Raw genomic sequence first — 16,879 nt, 5'->3', positions numbered from 1 at the left:
CCAAGCAAATATCAAAACTAAGATTAAGAAAATAAAATAAAAATTTGTAATTCAATATTTTTAATTTTGAACACCAAAAGCCAGTAATTTGACACCTTTATACTGCATAACTGGAAAAAGTTAAATCTTTTTCAAAGTGACAATTATATAAATAGAATTAATCCTAGAAACAAAAAAAATGATAATGAAACACAAAAAAGTATCCGTTCAGGAGGAAAATACAGAAATTCATAGCATCGGTAGAAGAAGCCCTTATAGCACGGGACGAACAAGATCATTGACCTACTAATAGGAGTGACGCAACATGCTCAGTGAATAAAACCAGGAAAATATCATGGACCTCCAATGAATTTACCCTTAATTTATGTAACAGGATGTTATTGAAATCAAAGTATTGTGTTATCAGTATTGTCACAATTCAACCTTGAGATATTGCTTATATTGTTCGTGTTTCGAGGCTAAAGTAACTGTACCTTTCAAAGTATTATGGAAGAAACATCAAATACAATGGTTTTATAAGTTTTTGCTACGCAAATTTATAACGTGAGTTCTCTTTATAAATAATTTTCTTATGCTCTTCCCAAATAAAATCATTTTTTATGGGAAATGAATTTTAGCCCCCTCCCCCTCCCAAGCCCCAATATATTCAAATTCTTGATATATATTTACACATTAGAAGGAGGAGACGGGGTTGCATGAAGAAAATATTAAGTGTAAGCCAGCTAGCAATTTTACCTCTGACCGCATTAATTTTCTACTAGACTAGCTTTTGGAAATTAGGAATATGATTTTCAATTCTGTAAGATTTTAAAAAATGTTTGTCGATTGATAATGTTAGCGTGTTTTTTTTGCCTAAACTAATGAAATAAAAGATATCATAGGTCAACTGCTCCCCATAAGCTAGACGGAAATAGCAACGATGACCACACTGCCTCTCCATCATAAACAACGGGGAATTTTTTATACAAATTGCATTAATATAGAAAATGGAGAGATGGGGATTGCATGAAGCAAATATTAAGTGTAAACCAGCTAGCAATTTGACCTCTGATCGCATTAATTTTTTGCTAGACTAGCTTTTGGAAACCAGCTAGCATTTTTTTTATCGCATTTATTTTCTACTAGGCTAGCTTCTGAAACTTTCATTTGATATAAATTTAGGCCTATAAGCTGTGCTAACGACATTTTTATGTCTAATTATAGTGGAACTGTGCTTTCATGCCTATATATTTAAATCCCCCTCTGTTTCTTGAGCTTATAACATTTTGAAAGTTATAAGTCTGTAGCCTACCTAGCTATTTAATTTTGAAAATCTACTCCTCCCCCCCTCCATAATTCCGGGTATTAGCCTTCTATGTTTTTCATTAGCCCTGGTTCTTACAAGTATAATTTCTAATATATTTACAGGATTTTATGCTATATTGTGGCTTTTTTTGTGCCATTCTGTTCTATAGGCTTTTCTGCAGGAAACACGATACAATGCATTATATGACACATGAAAGAAGTCAAGTTCGGCTATTATAAAATAAAATAGGATGAAAATATATTAGTTAGGGATCAAATTTAGTCTATAAATTTTCACATTATGGGAGGGGGTATAAGAATTAGCAACTTTTAGCTATTTTCAAAGATAAAATTTCCTCAAAAGTTGTAAAAATGATTTTTTTTAAGGAAACTATAATTTAATTTCGTTTTAAGGATAATTTTGAAGAATTCGTCGCTACCGCTATCAAAAGGGCCCGAATTGAAGATGAAAATCTCATACTTCCCTCTGTAATTAGCTACATTGATTCTTCAAGGTCCTATGTGCAAGGAGAGAACACGAGGGCCAATATGCAAAGAGCTAATAATGTGAGTTAAAATTTTTTGACATTTTCACTAAAGATTTTTTCTCCCAAAAGGAAATACACATTTCATAATTCTAATATCCTGTTTGAGGTAAAGTCTTATGACCGTATCAATCGGAGAATGTGATATTTTGATAAAAGCCTTCGAAATATTTTCAGAATAATAAAGGTTGTAATTGGCGTAATATTTGTCGTCAACTTCCAATTACAGCTTGCATGGATTTTGGGAACACCCGATAAGAGTAGCACTATTGACAACTGGATAATATCAAATAGGAACGATATATATGCTTGTCAATGAAAGTCACTGGATAATTTTTTTCTAGTAGATAATTTGCTAAGAAAACTAAGAAGGTATAATGAATATGGCAAATTTAAGAGTATTATACTTTAGTATGGAGAGAAGTGCATCATGCGATGCTATATTTATTATTATTTTTCTTTCCACTAGATTATTCCCTAAGAAAACTAAGAAGTTATAATGAATATTGCAAATTTAAGAGTATTATAATTTAGTAAGGAGAGAGAAGTGCATTATGCAATGCTATATTCGTTCTATTTTTTTTACATTCAATGTTTCAACATCATTTTACTTAAATTTAATTCATATTTAAGGAAAAGTCTTCGACATCATTCAAGCGAGCAACGAAAATTTTAATAGTGGAAATAAAAATGCCCCAACCAGAACACAATGTATGGAGTGCTTTTCCATTAAACAATGATGAAGAAGCACAACTCTTTGAATGTACCATCAGCGTTGAAAAATGGAATAGTTTCGTGAAAAATAATAATCATCCAGCACAATGTTACGAACTAGATCCATATTTTGCCTTTTCTTTTTAAAATGTTTTTAATATAGCACTATTTTTTTCTTCTTTTCCAAGTAAATCCATTGTTTCTTCCGATTACGTTTTTATAGGATTTTATTGATGATGATGATGATATTTGGGGCACATTTTCTTTGAGTGAAGAAGAAGAAAAGATATTGTGTGAACTTGTTGAGGGACCTCTTCCCATAAAACCAGTGATACAACAAGTTATTTCAATGAAAACCATCCCAACACCACATCATAACAGAGAGACCGTTCATTGCTTAAGAGAACATAGAAAATACACAAGAAAAATATTCCCTTGCATATTTTTAAACACCCTAGTGCTACAAGAAAACGTATAAGGATGCCTATTAAAGCACAACAAAAAGATAAACATCCTCATCTGTTTAAAGGAAAAAATGTAAGACGTTTTGCACAGCTAAATTATGCAAGGAACTATCCTCTAGTATCATTATGATAAATTTCCAATTCGATCTGTGAATGTTCCTCTAAAAGCGTTATTTTTTATGATTTCAAATAAAATTCACATTACTCAAATAGTCCAAAGAAATATTGAGTTATATATTTGCATATTAGGGATGATCAAATAGAGCCCTTTCACGATCATTCTCACCTGAACCCTTCTCTGGTTTTTTCATACCCAAAAATTACGACTTTCTAAATTTTTCAATTGGACGTTTCAGAATAAATAATATTTTAGTGTAATACCACAGTCACACTATCGTTACCACGTTGGAATGTGAAAAAAAACTACTCAAAGGTCCAAATGTAAGAACTTTTACTTGAATTTCATTTAATTTATACACTAATATCTAAAATTTTATCATGGTGATAACCAGAAAGTTCAGTGTCCTTTTTGCGCGTCCTGCTTTTATAGAGAGATGTCATCTTTCTCAAATCTCGGGTTATCGAATCGAACTTTGTTTGTCAGCACCAATAACATCTCCTATCTTTGACAATGTCATTGGGCATAATTTGATGGTACTCCGTTTTGGACTTCGTTAATGAGTTCTGAAAGCAGAAGTTAATTTCGATTTTTTTTCCTCAAACAGTTTGATGTATCTAGTACTATATTAAATACGTAAGCTGCTGACTTCTAAGTGCATTCAACTCAATCCTGTATAGCTATACCCTGTTAACTTCAAATTCAAGAAAATCACCTTATTCAGCTTACATAAATACTCCTTCAAATTGGACAGTTTAGCCAGCTCCTATTCGATAATAAAATTCCCATCTAACACCTATTTGTCAAGGGGGGACTTCTAAAATGGAACTCATATAAGAGAATCTTGGTTCAAAGAGGTTGTTGTAAATTATTGGAAGAGAGTGTTTTTTAAAGGAACTTCAGAATTCTAATTTAAAAAAAAAATCTCATTTTATTAATAACGTTGATTTTTTAATAAAGTTAGGTAACTTTGTTTGACAATTTTTTTCTTTCTAAGCTTTTCTTTAGTTTCAAAATGTTTTCGATATCATATTGATGAAGAATTTGAACATAGCTTCAGCTAGTGATTTTTTTGTCCGGCATAATTGAAAGGTCCATACCTCAGACAAACTAACAGGTTTTCTTTAGTTCCAAAATGATTAGATTTCATATTGATGAAGAATTTAAACACAGCTTCAACTAGCTATTTTTTTCCAATATAGTTGAAAGATTCATACCTCAGGCAAACTAAGAGATAAACAGCTCATGCTAACAAACTATAAGGAGCGGTTCGTACCATTTAGTTACAATTTTAAGACAATTATTTTTATTCAGTATAGTAGAACGGGCCAGCAACTATGTCATTGGGGATATTGAGCATGTCAAACCTACAACTATGCCAAGTTTTGATTTCATGTAGAAAAAAAAAGATATATAAAATATTTTGCATGAAAATGACTATATTAATAAAAAACGAACAGAAATTCATCTAAAAAAAGCTACTGGAACTTTAAATCAATAACTTCTTAAATTGAAATATCTGTATTTTGTTTGACAATTTACTTCTTTTTAAGGTTTTCTCTAGTTTCAAAATGTTTTAGATTTCATATTGTTGAAGAATTTAAACACAGCTTCAACTAGCTATTTTTGTCTGGCATAGTTGAAAGGTTCATACCTCAGACAAACTAAGAGATAAACAGCTCCTGTTAACAAATTATAAGGAGCGACTCGGACCATCTAGTTAAAATTTTAAGACAATTATATTTATTCAGTTTAGTAGAACGGTCCAGCAACTATGTCATTGGGAATATTGAGCATATCAAATCCAAAACTATACCAAATTTTGATTTCATATAGTAAAAAAGATATAAAATATTTTTTATTAAAATGACTATGTTAATAAAAAAACGAACAGAAATTCATCTAAAAAACAGCTGCTGGAACTTTAAAGCAATAGTTTGTGTATATGAATTTCCTGAGTCATTTTTCAGAGCTTACTTCATTTTAAGGTATTTCTTTAGCTACAATATGTTTTATATTTGTTACTGCTTTGAAACTCGAACACATCTCCAGCTAGTTATTTTCTTGTCTTGCAAAACTTAAATTTCCATAACTCATACAAAATGAAATATTTCATTTTTACTTAGTTTGACAATTTACTTCTTTTAAGGGTTTTTTTAGTTTCAAAATGTTTTAGATTTCATATTGATGAATAATTTAAACACAGGTTCAACTAGCTATTTTTTGTCCGGCATAGTTGAAAGGCTCATACCTCAGACAAACTAAGAGATAAAAAGCTCGTGCTAACAAACAATTAGGAGCGACTCGGACCATCTAGTTAAAATTTTAAGACAATTATTTATATTCAGCATAGTAGAACGGTCCAGCAACTATGTCATTGGGAATATTGAGCAAACCCACAACTATGCCAAATTTTGATTTCATATATAAAAAAAAGATACAAAATATTTCTCATGAAAATGACTGTTTTAATAAAAAAAAACGAACAGAAATTCATCTAAAAAGACAGCTACTGGAACTTTAAATCAATAGCTTCTTAAATTGAAATATCTGTGCTTTGTTTCAAAATTTACTTGTTTTTAAGATTTTATTTAGTTTCAAAAGTGTTTTTGATTTTACATTGATGAAGTATTTGTACATAGCTTAAACTAGTTATTTTTTTTGTCCGGCATAATTGAAAGGTCCATACCTCAGACAAACTAAGAGATTTCATTTTGGCATTGTTTGACAATTTACTTCTTGTTAAGGTTTACTTTAGTTTCAAAATGTTTAGATTTCATATTAATGAAGAATTTAGCCACAGCTTCAACTAGTTATTTTTTGTCAAGCATAGTTGAAAGTTTCATACCTCAGACAAACTAAGAGATAAACAGCTCGTGCTAATTAACTATAAGGAGCGACTGAGACTATCTAGTTAAAGTTTTAAGACAATTTGTTTTTATTCAGTATAGTAGAACGGTCCAGCAACTATGTCATTGGGAATATTGAGCATGTCAAACCCACAACTATGCCAAATTTTAATTTCATATAGAAAAAAAGAGATATAAAATATTTTTCATGAAAATGACTATGTTAATAAAAAAACGAACAGAAATTCATCTAAAAAACAGCTACTGGAACTTTAAATCAATAGCTTCTGAAATTGAAATATCTGTACTTGGTTTGACAATTTACTTCTTTTCAAGGTTTTCTTTAGTTTCAAAATGTTTTCGATTTCATATTGATGAAGAATTTGAACATAGCTTCAACTAGTTATTTTTTTTGTCCGGCATAATTGAAAGGTTCATGCCTCAGACAAACTAAAAGATTTCATTTTGGATTGCTTGACAATTTACTTCTTTTTAAGGTTTTCTTTAGTTTCAAAATACTTTAAATTTCATATTGATGAAGAATTTAAACACAACTTCAACTAGTTATTTTTTCTCAAGCATAGTTGAAATGTTCATACCTCATACCTAATACCTAAGGAGCAACTCAGACCATCTAGTTAAAGTTTTAAAACACTTATTTTTATTCAGTATAATAGAACGGTCCAGTAACTATGTCATTGGGAATATTGAGCATGTCAAACCCACAACTAAGCCAAATTTTGATTTCATTTAGAAAAATAAGAGATATAAAATATTTTTCATGAAAATGACTATGTTAATAAAAAAAACGTACAAAAATTCATCTAAAAAAAGCTACTGGAACTTTAAATCAAGCATGAATTTCATTATTGAGATAGTATTAAACAAAAAGGTCTTACAACGTTTGAGCTATTCATTGCTATTCTCTGATTAATTTATCTTTAGTTCAATGTAGACTGTTCTAAGAAACAACAAACACAGACTTACATTGTGAACGAAAGTAACGGTAAAATACATTCGACATCTAGATTAACATATGTTATTAAATAAATAGAAAGAAAGCAAATGTCTTCCATCACTTACACACAGAACTTTTCACGCTGAAACCGTTATATTAATCAGACAAAATATTATCATTTAATTCCCAGGGGGCCTGTAAAGTAAATTGTCAAACAAATTCAAAATGAAATCTCTTAGTTTGTCTGAGATTGGACATTTCAATTATGCCGGACAAAAAAAATTAACTAGTTGAAGCTATGTTCAAATTCTTCATCAATATGAAATCGAAAACATTTTGAAACTATGGAAAACCTTGAAAAGAAGTAAATTGTCAAACAAAGTACAGATATTCAATTTAAGAAGCTATTGATTTAAAGTTCCAGTAGCTTTTTTGGATGAATTTCTGTTCGTTTTTTTATTAACATAGTCATTTTCATAAAAAATATTTGATATCTTTTTTTTTCTATATGAAATCAAAATTTGGCATAGTTGTGGATTTGATATGCTCAATATTCCCAATGACATAGTTGCTGGACCGTTCTACTATACTGAATAAAAAAAATTGTCTTAAAACTTTAACTAGATAGTCTCAGTCACTGCTTATAGTTTGTTAGCACGAGCTGTTTGTCTCTTAGTTTGTCTGAGGTATGAACCTTTCAACTATGCTGGACAAAAAATACCTAGTTGAAGCTGTGTTTAGATTCTTCATCAATATGAAATCTAAAACATTTTGAAACTAGAGAAAACCTTAAAAAGAAGTAAATTGTCAAACAATGTACAGATATTTCAATTTAAGAAGCTATTGATTTAAAGTTCCAGTAGTTTTTTTTAGATGAATTTCTGTTCCCTTTTTTTTATTAACATAGTCATTTTCAAGAAAAATATTTAAATTTTTTTCTAAATAAAATCAAAATTTGGCATAGTTGTGGGTTTGACATGCTCAATATTCCTAATGACACATTTGCTGGACCCTTCTACTATTACTGAATAAAAATAATTGTCTTAAAATTTTAACCAGATGGTCCGAGTCGCTCCTTATAGTTTTTGTTAGCACGAGCTGTTTATCGCTTAGTTTGTCTGAGGTATGAACCTTTCAACTATGCTGGACAAAAAATACCTAGTTGAAGCTGTGTTTAGATTCTTCATCAATATGAAATCTAAAACATTTTGAAACTAGAGAAAACCTTAAAAAGAAGTAAATTGTCAAACAATGTACAAATTTTTCAATTTAAGAAGCTATTGATTTAAAGTTCCAGTAGTTTTTTTAGATGAATTTCTGTTCCTTTTTTTTATTAACATATTCATTTTCAAGAAAAATATTTAAATTTTTTTTCTAAATAAAATCAAAATTTGGCATAGTTGTGGGTTTGGCATGCTTAATATTCCTAATGACACAATTGCTGGACCCTTCTACTATTACTGAATAAAAATAATTGTCTTAAAATTTTAACCAGATGGTCCGAGTCGCTCCTTATAGTTTTTGTTAGCACGAGCTGTTTATCGCTTAGTTTGTCTGAGGTATGAACCTTTCAACTATGCTGGACAAAAAATACCTAGTTGAAGCTGTGTTTAGATTCTTCATCAATATGAAATCTAAAACATTTTGAAACTAGAGAAAACCTTAAAAAGAAGTAAATTGTCAAACAATGTATAGATATTTCAATTTAAGAAGCTATTGATTTAAAGTTCCAGTAGTTTTTTTAGATGAATTTCTGTTCCTTTTTTTATTAACATAGTCATTTTCAAGAAAATATTTAAATTTTTTTTCTAAATAAAATCAAAATTTGGCATAGTTGTGGGTTTGACATGCTCAATATTCCTAATAACACAATTGCTGGACCCTTCTACTATTACTGAATAAAAGTAATTGTCTTAAAATTTTAACCAGATGGTCCGAGTCTCTCCTTATAGTTTTTGTTGGCACGAGCTGTTTATCGCTTAGTTTGTCTGAGGTATGTACCTTTCAACTATGCTGGACAAAAAATAGCTAGTTCAAGCTGTGTTTAAATTCTTCATCAATATGAAATCTAAAACATTTTGAAACTAAAGAAAACCTTAAAAAGAAGAAAATTTTCAAACAATGTGAAAATGAAAACTTTTAGTTTGTCTGAGGTATGGACGTTTCAATTATGCCGGACAAAAAAAAATAACTAGTTGAAGCTATGTTCAAATTATTCATCAATATGAAATCGAAAACGTTTTGAAACTAAAGAAAACCTTAAAAAGGAGTAAATTGTCAAAAAAAGTTACCTAACTTTATTAAAAAATAAATGTTATTAATAAAATCGGATGTTCTTTTAATTAGAATTATGAGGTTCCCTTAAAAAACTCTGTCTTCCAATAATTTACAACAACCTCTTCAAACCAAGCATCTGTTATGATTTCCATTTTAGGGATCTCCCCTTGACAAATAGGTGTTAGAAGGGTATTTTATTATCAAATAGGAGCTGGCTAAATTGTCCAATTTGAAGGAGTATTTATGTAAGCTGAATAAGGTGATTTTCTTGAATTTGAATTTAACAGGGTTTAGTTATACAGGATTGAGTTGAATGCACTTAGAAATCAGCAGGTTACGTATTGGATATAGTACTAGATACATCGAACTGTTTGAAGAAAAAATCAAAATTAACTTCTACTTTCAGAACTCATTAACGAAGTCCAAAACGGAGTACTATCCAATTATGCCCAATGACATTGTCAAAGATAGGAGATGTTATTGGTGCTGACAAACAAAGTTCGATTCGATAACCCGAGATTTGAAAAAGATGACATCTCTCTATAAAAGCAGGACGTGCAAAAAGGACACTGATTTTTCTGGTTATCACCATGATAAAATTTTAGATATTAGTGTATAAATTAAGCGAAATTCAAGTAAAAGTTCTTACATTTGGACCTTTGAGTAGTTTTTTTTCACATTCCAACGTGGTAACGATAGTGTGACTGTGGTATTGCACTAAAATCTTCTTTATTCTGAAACGTCCAAATGAAAAATTTAGAAAGTTGTAATTTTTGGGTATGAAAAAACCTGAGAAGGGTTCAGGTGAGAGTGACGGTAAAAAGGTTCTATTTCATCATCCCTAATATGCAAATATATAACTCAATATTTCTTTGGAACTTTTGAGTAATGTGAATTTTATTTGAAATCATAAAAAATAACGCTTTTAGAGGAACATTCACAGATCGAATTGGAAATTTATCATAATGATACTAGAGGATAGTTCCTTGCATAATTTAGCTGTGCATAACGTCTTACATTTCTTCCCTTTAACCGATGAGAATGTTTATCTTTTTGTTGTGCTTTTATAAGCATTCTTATGCGTTTTGCTGTAGCACTAGAATCTTTAAAAATATGCAATGGGTTATTTCCCTTGTGTATTTTTCTATGTTTTCTTAAGCAATGAACGGTCTCTCTATTATGATGTGGTGTTGGAATGGTTTTCATTGAAATAACTTGTTGTATCACCAGTTTTATGGGGGGAGGTCCCTCAACAAGTTCACACAATTCCTTTTCTTCTTCTACTCTCAAAGGAAATGTATCCCAAACATCATCATCATCAATAAAATCCTATAATAAAAAAGAAGGTAATCGGAAGAAACAATGGTTTTACTTGGAAAATAAGAAAAAAACAATTGTATATAAAAAACATTTTAAAAAGAATAGGCAGAACGTGGATCTAGTTCGTAACATTGTGCTTGATGATCATAATTCTTTACGAAACTACTCCATTTTTTAATGCTGATGGTACATTCTATGATTTGTGCTTCTTCATCATTGGTTATTGGAAAAGCACTTCATACATTGTGTTCTGGTTGGGGTATTTTTATTTCCACTATTCGAATTTTCTTTGCTCGCTTAAATGATGTCGAAGACTTTTCCTTAAATATGAATTAAATTTAAGTAAAATGATGTTGAAACATTGAATGTAAAAAGAATAGAACGAATATAGCATCGCATAATGCACTTCTCTCTCCTTACTAAATTATAATACTCTTAAGCTTGTTATATTCATTATAACTTCTTAGTTTTCTTAGCAAATAATCTAGTAGAAAGAAAAATAATAATAAATATAGCATCGCATAATGAACTTCTCTCCATACTAAAGTATAATACTCTTAAAATTTGCCATATTCATTATACCTTCTGAGTTTTCTTAGCAAATTATCTACTAGAAAAAAAAATTATCCAATGACATTCATGTGACAAGCATATATCACGTCCCTATTTGATATTATACAGTTGTCAATAGTGACACTCTTATCGGGTGTTCCCAAAATCAGTGCAAGCTGTAATTGGAAATTGACGACAAATATTACACCAATTACAACCTTTATTATTCTGGAATTATTTTGAAGCCTTTTATCAAAATATTACATTCTCCAATTTAAAAGGCCAGAAGAATTTACCTCAAACAGGATATTAGAATAACGAAATGTGTATTTCCTTTTGGGAGAATAAATCTTTAGTAAAAATGTCAATAAATTTTAAACTCACATTGCTAGCTTCTTGCATATGGGTCCTCGTCTTCTCTCCTTGCATATAGGACCTCGAAGAGTCAAGGTACTTCATTACAGAGGGACGTAAGTGATTGACCCTTTTGATAGCGGGAGTAACACATTCTTCAAAATTATCCTTAAAAAGAAATTAAATTATAGTTTCCTTAAAAAAATTACAACTTTTGAGGGAATTTTATCTTTGAAACTATCTAAAAGTTGCTAATTCTTATACCCCCTCCCCTAATGTGAAAATATATACACTAAGTTTGATTCTTAACTATTATATTTTCATCCTATTTTATTTAATAATAGCCGAACTTGACTTCTTTCGTATGTCATATAATGCATTGTATCATGTTTCCTGCAGAAAAGCCTATAGAACAGAATGGCACAGAAAAAGCCATAATATAGCATACAATTCTGTAAATATCTTATAAATTATGCTTCTAAAAACCAGGGCTAATGAAAAACATAGAAGGATATAACGGGTAGGGGGTAAATTGTCAAATTAAGATAGCTAGGTAGGCTACAGACTTATAACTTTCAAAATGTTATAAGCTCAAGAAACAGAGGGGTATTTAAATATATAGGCATGAAAGCACAGTTCCACTACAATTAGACATAAAAATGTCGTTAGCACAGCTTATAGGCCTAAATTTATATCAAATGAAAGTTTCAGAGGCTAGCCTAGTAGAAAATAAATGCGAAAAAAAAAATGCTAGCTGGTTTCCAAAAGCTAATCTAGCAAAAAATTAATGCGATCACAGGTCAAATTGCTAGCTGGTTTACACTTAATATTTGCTTAATGCAATCCCCCCCCCCCCCACCCCCTATCTCCATCTTCTATATTAATGCAACTTGTATAAAAAAAAATTCCTCGTGTTTATGATGGAGAGGCAGTGTGGTCATCGTCGCTATTTCCGTCTAGCTTATGGGGAGCAGTTGACCTATGATATCTTTTATTTCATTAGTTTAGACAAAAAAAAACACGCTAATATTATCAATCGACAAAAATTTTTAGAATCTTACAGAATTGAAAATCATATTCCTAATTTCCAAAAGCTAGTCTAGTAGAAAATTAATGCAATCAGAGGTAAAATTTTTAGCTGGCTTACACTTAATATTTTCTTCATGCAATCCCCATCTCCCCCCTCTAATGTGTAAATATATATCCCGAATTTTATTACATTTGGGTGAGGGGGGGGGGGACTAAAATTAATGTCCGATAAAAAAATTGTGTTATTTGGAAAGAGCATAAAAAAATTTTATATAAAAAGAACTCATGTTATAAATTTGCGTACCAAAAACTTCTAAATCCATTGTATTTGATGTTTCCTCCATAATGCTTTGAAAGGTACAGTTACTTTATCCTCGAAACGCGAACAATATAAGGAGTATCTCAAAGTGGAATTGTGACATTACTGATTACGCAATACTTTGATTTCAATACCATCGTGTTACATGAATTCCGGGTAAACTCATTGGAGGTCCATGATAAGGTCCTGGTTGTAATCACTGAGCATGTTGCGTCACTTCCGTTAGTAGCTCAATGATCTTGTTCGTCCCGTGCTATAAGGGATTCTTCTACTAGCATCCCATTCAGGGAAAACATTTGTGATTATAGTGGCTTCACATATCAGCTCATGGATACTCTTGTAATGCAAGCAAAAGTTGATGGCATATTCTTCCCAAAATTACCCCTTATTAAGTTGCTTTCCTTGTGTTTTCTATAATTATACGAACTTTCTTGTATTCTAATAACTTCACTAATTACAAATAAACAAACACATATTTAAGATCACCATAAAAAGCTGATTCTTTGACTCAATGTTATCAATAGTTAGGCTCTTATACTTTCTTTATTGCCAAAGGATCGTTATTTACTTACCATTCATTACTATGAAGTTTTTTTTTTTTTTATCCATCCAAATCATATAGAAAAAATGTTTATGGAAAACTAGTTATGGGTTGCTCAGTCACAAATTAGAACTTATGTTTTCCTTATAATGGGTCAAAATCTATCGGCACGCAGCCAACAATGAGACAACAACAAATTTTTCCATGGTTTTCCCTATTCCGCTCTCTTTCCTTTGGTCTCCTTATAATTACCTAATTGTCCCAAATTTCCAGGGAGACCCCCCCCCCCTGGCCGGTGCCCATATTAAACACAAAATATCCAATGCCTTTAGACTCAATTTCTTATAAAAATTAACGCATTATAAAAGTAGTTTGTTCAAAGTCAGGGGCGTTGTTTGGGGGTGGCAAGGGGGGAGGGGGGGGGGAGAGCAGTTGCCCCCCCAATAATGTGAAGAAAAAATTATTATACATCCCATGCCCTTTGACTGGACCTTTAATCCGGATATGGACCTCTCTTGCCCTCCCAATAAAAATGCTGGAGATTCGCCCCTGTTCAAAGTAAAACATTAAAACTAAAATTAAGAAAATCAAATAAAAAATTTTAATTCCATATTTATATCTAATTTTGAATACCAAAAATCAATTTATTCGACAACTTTATACTTCATAACTGTAGAAAATTAAATCTCTTTCAAAGCGACAACTAGATAAATACAATTTCTTCTGGATAAAAATGGTAATAAAAAACAAAAAAAGTATCCGTTCACGGAAAAAATACGAAAATTCCCAGCATTCCGTTCAGGGGAAATATTTCTGATTATAGTGGCTTTATATATCACCTCATGGGTACTCTTGCAATGCAAGTAAAAGGTTGAGGGCATATTCCTCCCAAAATTACCAATTATTAATTTGTTTTCCTTGCATTTTGTATGATTATACGAACTTTCTTGTATTCTAATAACTGCACTAATTACTAATAAACAAATACAAATTTACGATCACCATAAAAAGCTGATTCTTTTATTGAATGTTATCAATAGTAAAGTTCTTGCACTTTCTTTATTGAGACGGATCCTTATTTACTTAACATTCATTACTAGAAAGAATTTTTTTTTTTTTTTTTTTTGTCTTGCTCCAACCAAATCAAATGTTTGCAGAAAACTGGATAGGGGTCATTAAGTCACAAATTAGACTTAAATTGTCCTTTTAAGAGTCAAAATCTATTGGTAGGCAGCAAACAATGGGGCAACACACATTTTGTCCATGCTTTCCCCCAATCCTTTTTCCTTTGGTTTCCTCATAATTACTCTATAAACCAAAATTTGCAGGGGGAGGGGGAATGGCCACAACCCCTGCCCCCCCCCCGGCTGGCGCCCTTGGGCATGTTGAGGAGGATGTTGAACGAACCGATTGTCACTATATGCCTGCTACTACCACTACTTCTTATACTGCGGCTACAACTACCACTCATGCTGCTACTCTGCTCTAATCTCTACCACTGCTTTTACTACTACTATTGCCACTACTACTGCTACTGATATTGCTGCTACCACTACCGCCCTATTAAGGCAAAGAATATTAGAGTGAAAAGTTCAGGAGATGCTGGGGTTTGTTGAACTAAATCAAGACATATTACGTGCATGCAGGTTGTCAAAAGGAACGTATCGGGATTGTCTCAGGAACAGCTTGGAGCATTGATTTGAAACTTTTATGGGATGCTAAGGGGGATGTTGAGTTGAAAAAAAGGCAGTTATCGCGGTTAAGGAGTTTGACTTGGTTAATAATTAGAATTTCTATTTATATTGGGTTTCTTTTATTTATTGATGGTTATTTATGTTAGTTTCAGGCTTGAAAAATTATTTGACTTTATTTCTGCTAATCCTTAGCCAAACGTAGCTCTTTAATTATTTTTAAAAAACTTCTATTGTGGAAATATTTCTTTTTTTTAAATGAATGACTAAAAAAAAACTAGATGGAACCCCATTTTTCTTACAGCTGATTGTTTTATACACCGTTATTAAAACAATTCCCTAGGACTATCCTTAGACACTTCCTTTGAAAAAAAAAATCAACACATCTGTCTCAGTCTTTCGAAGCGTCTACGCTTCAGACTAAACTTGACAGCTGTCATTCCTTTGGCCCCCAATATTTTTAACCGCAAACAATTGAAAAGACAAACAATTTTAACCTGCCTGGACTCTGAAAAATACTTTTTATTTATTATTTTTTTTTCTTTCAATATTTGGGAGAAGATCAGGCTAAAAAGAACATGGGGGGGGGGACTGGTTACTGTTTGACCACTTTCTGTTCCTCTTTTATTATATTCCGTAATGTCTAGATAAAATAAAATTTTCTTTTTTGTCTTATAGTTGTTTCCAATTCGTTTCAAAAAAAAATTCAAGCCTGTTTACGGTAATGGTTCTAATACAAAAAAAGTCAACAGAGTACCTAGTACCTAGTTCGAGAAACTAGATACTCTGATTATGAGTAGTTCCGTTTCCGAACTAGGTACTAGGTACTCTGGTGTACTTTTTTGTATTAAAACCGTTACCGTAGACAGGCTTGAAATCAAATCCTTTATATCTTAGGGATCGTCTCGTTACCATTGTACTACGCCAACTGTTATTATAAACGATATTATCAAACACATCATGATTTCGCAAACAAAACACAGGTCACAGTTTAAAAATATCATGGTTGCAGGGGTAGCTGCAACCTAGTTAAGAACGAACCACAGCCCTTGGTAACAATAGAAATTGTTGCAAAGAATAAACTCCTGCCTATACTAACAGAAATAAAAAACCAAAATGTTTTTAACCACAAAAAAGCTCTCTGCCCATTGGCTATTCTAATTTACATCCATCTTCACTAATAATTCTAACCAGATAAGTGAACTATGCATTTGGTCGATTTTCCTGTTCAATAGCACTACTTCTTAACCCTCATTTATGCCTAGTCTAACCAGCTTAGTATTCTTAACATTAGCTTATTCTACAAAAAAGTTTTTTGTTTTTTTGCCAAAGTAAAGAGCGAATGTGAAACTTAAAACGAAACAACGATTGTTGATTTGCGGATTGCGCAAGATATATCAACAAAACTGCCTTAAATAAACAAGGTTTTGATAATTTTAAGTGTCTCTAGAATTCTGAAAACTGTACTATTACTTGCAGGCTACTTTTAGCTAAGATGTATGTTGTAGATCTTGCACCTTGGACCTAATAAATAAATTTAATATAAAAAAATTTTTGATTTCACTAACATTTTTATTTAGGACACTCATATAGCTTATAATTCATAGAATTTGTTATGTTCAATTCAATAGAATTATCAGAGGCTGAAAACCCATTGTACTCGTCAACAAGGCCATTGCCGATCTTTTCTCTTTTTTTTGTCTTTTCTTTTCTTTTTCCTGTAAGGTGAAAATTCTCTGGATAAATACTCTAAAATATATAAAAATGAAAATAATGCAACCTCTCCAAACTGACTTGGTATTACTAGAGAAGTACCACTAATTAGGTGGTTTTTTTTCTACTTGCGAGGAGGGGGAGGGGGGTG

General features: G+C 31.3%; 1 protein-coding gene across 1 annotated transcript in view; it reads right to left on the bottom strand.

Moving 5' to 3' along the window:
* Nucleotides 1-16,879, bottom strand: part of LOC148952962 (ionotropic receptor 25a-like) — a 663,783-nt gene that overhangs the window by 149,849 nt on the left and 497,055 nt on the right. The gene's annotated exons all lie outside the window — the stretch shown is intronic.

The sequence above is a fragment of the Artemia sp. Qi Xiang Cuo genome, chromosome 4 (assembly GCF_049724085.1).
Source record: "Artemia sp. Qi Xiang Cuo chromosome 4, ASM4972408v1, whole genome shotgun sequence".
NCBI classification, from domain to species: Eukaryota; Metazoa; Arthropoda; class Branchiopoda; order Anostraca; family Artemiidae; genus Artemia; species Artemia sp. Qi Xiang Cuo.
This window is presented reverse-complemented; position numbering and strand designations above follow the sequence as displayed.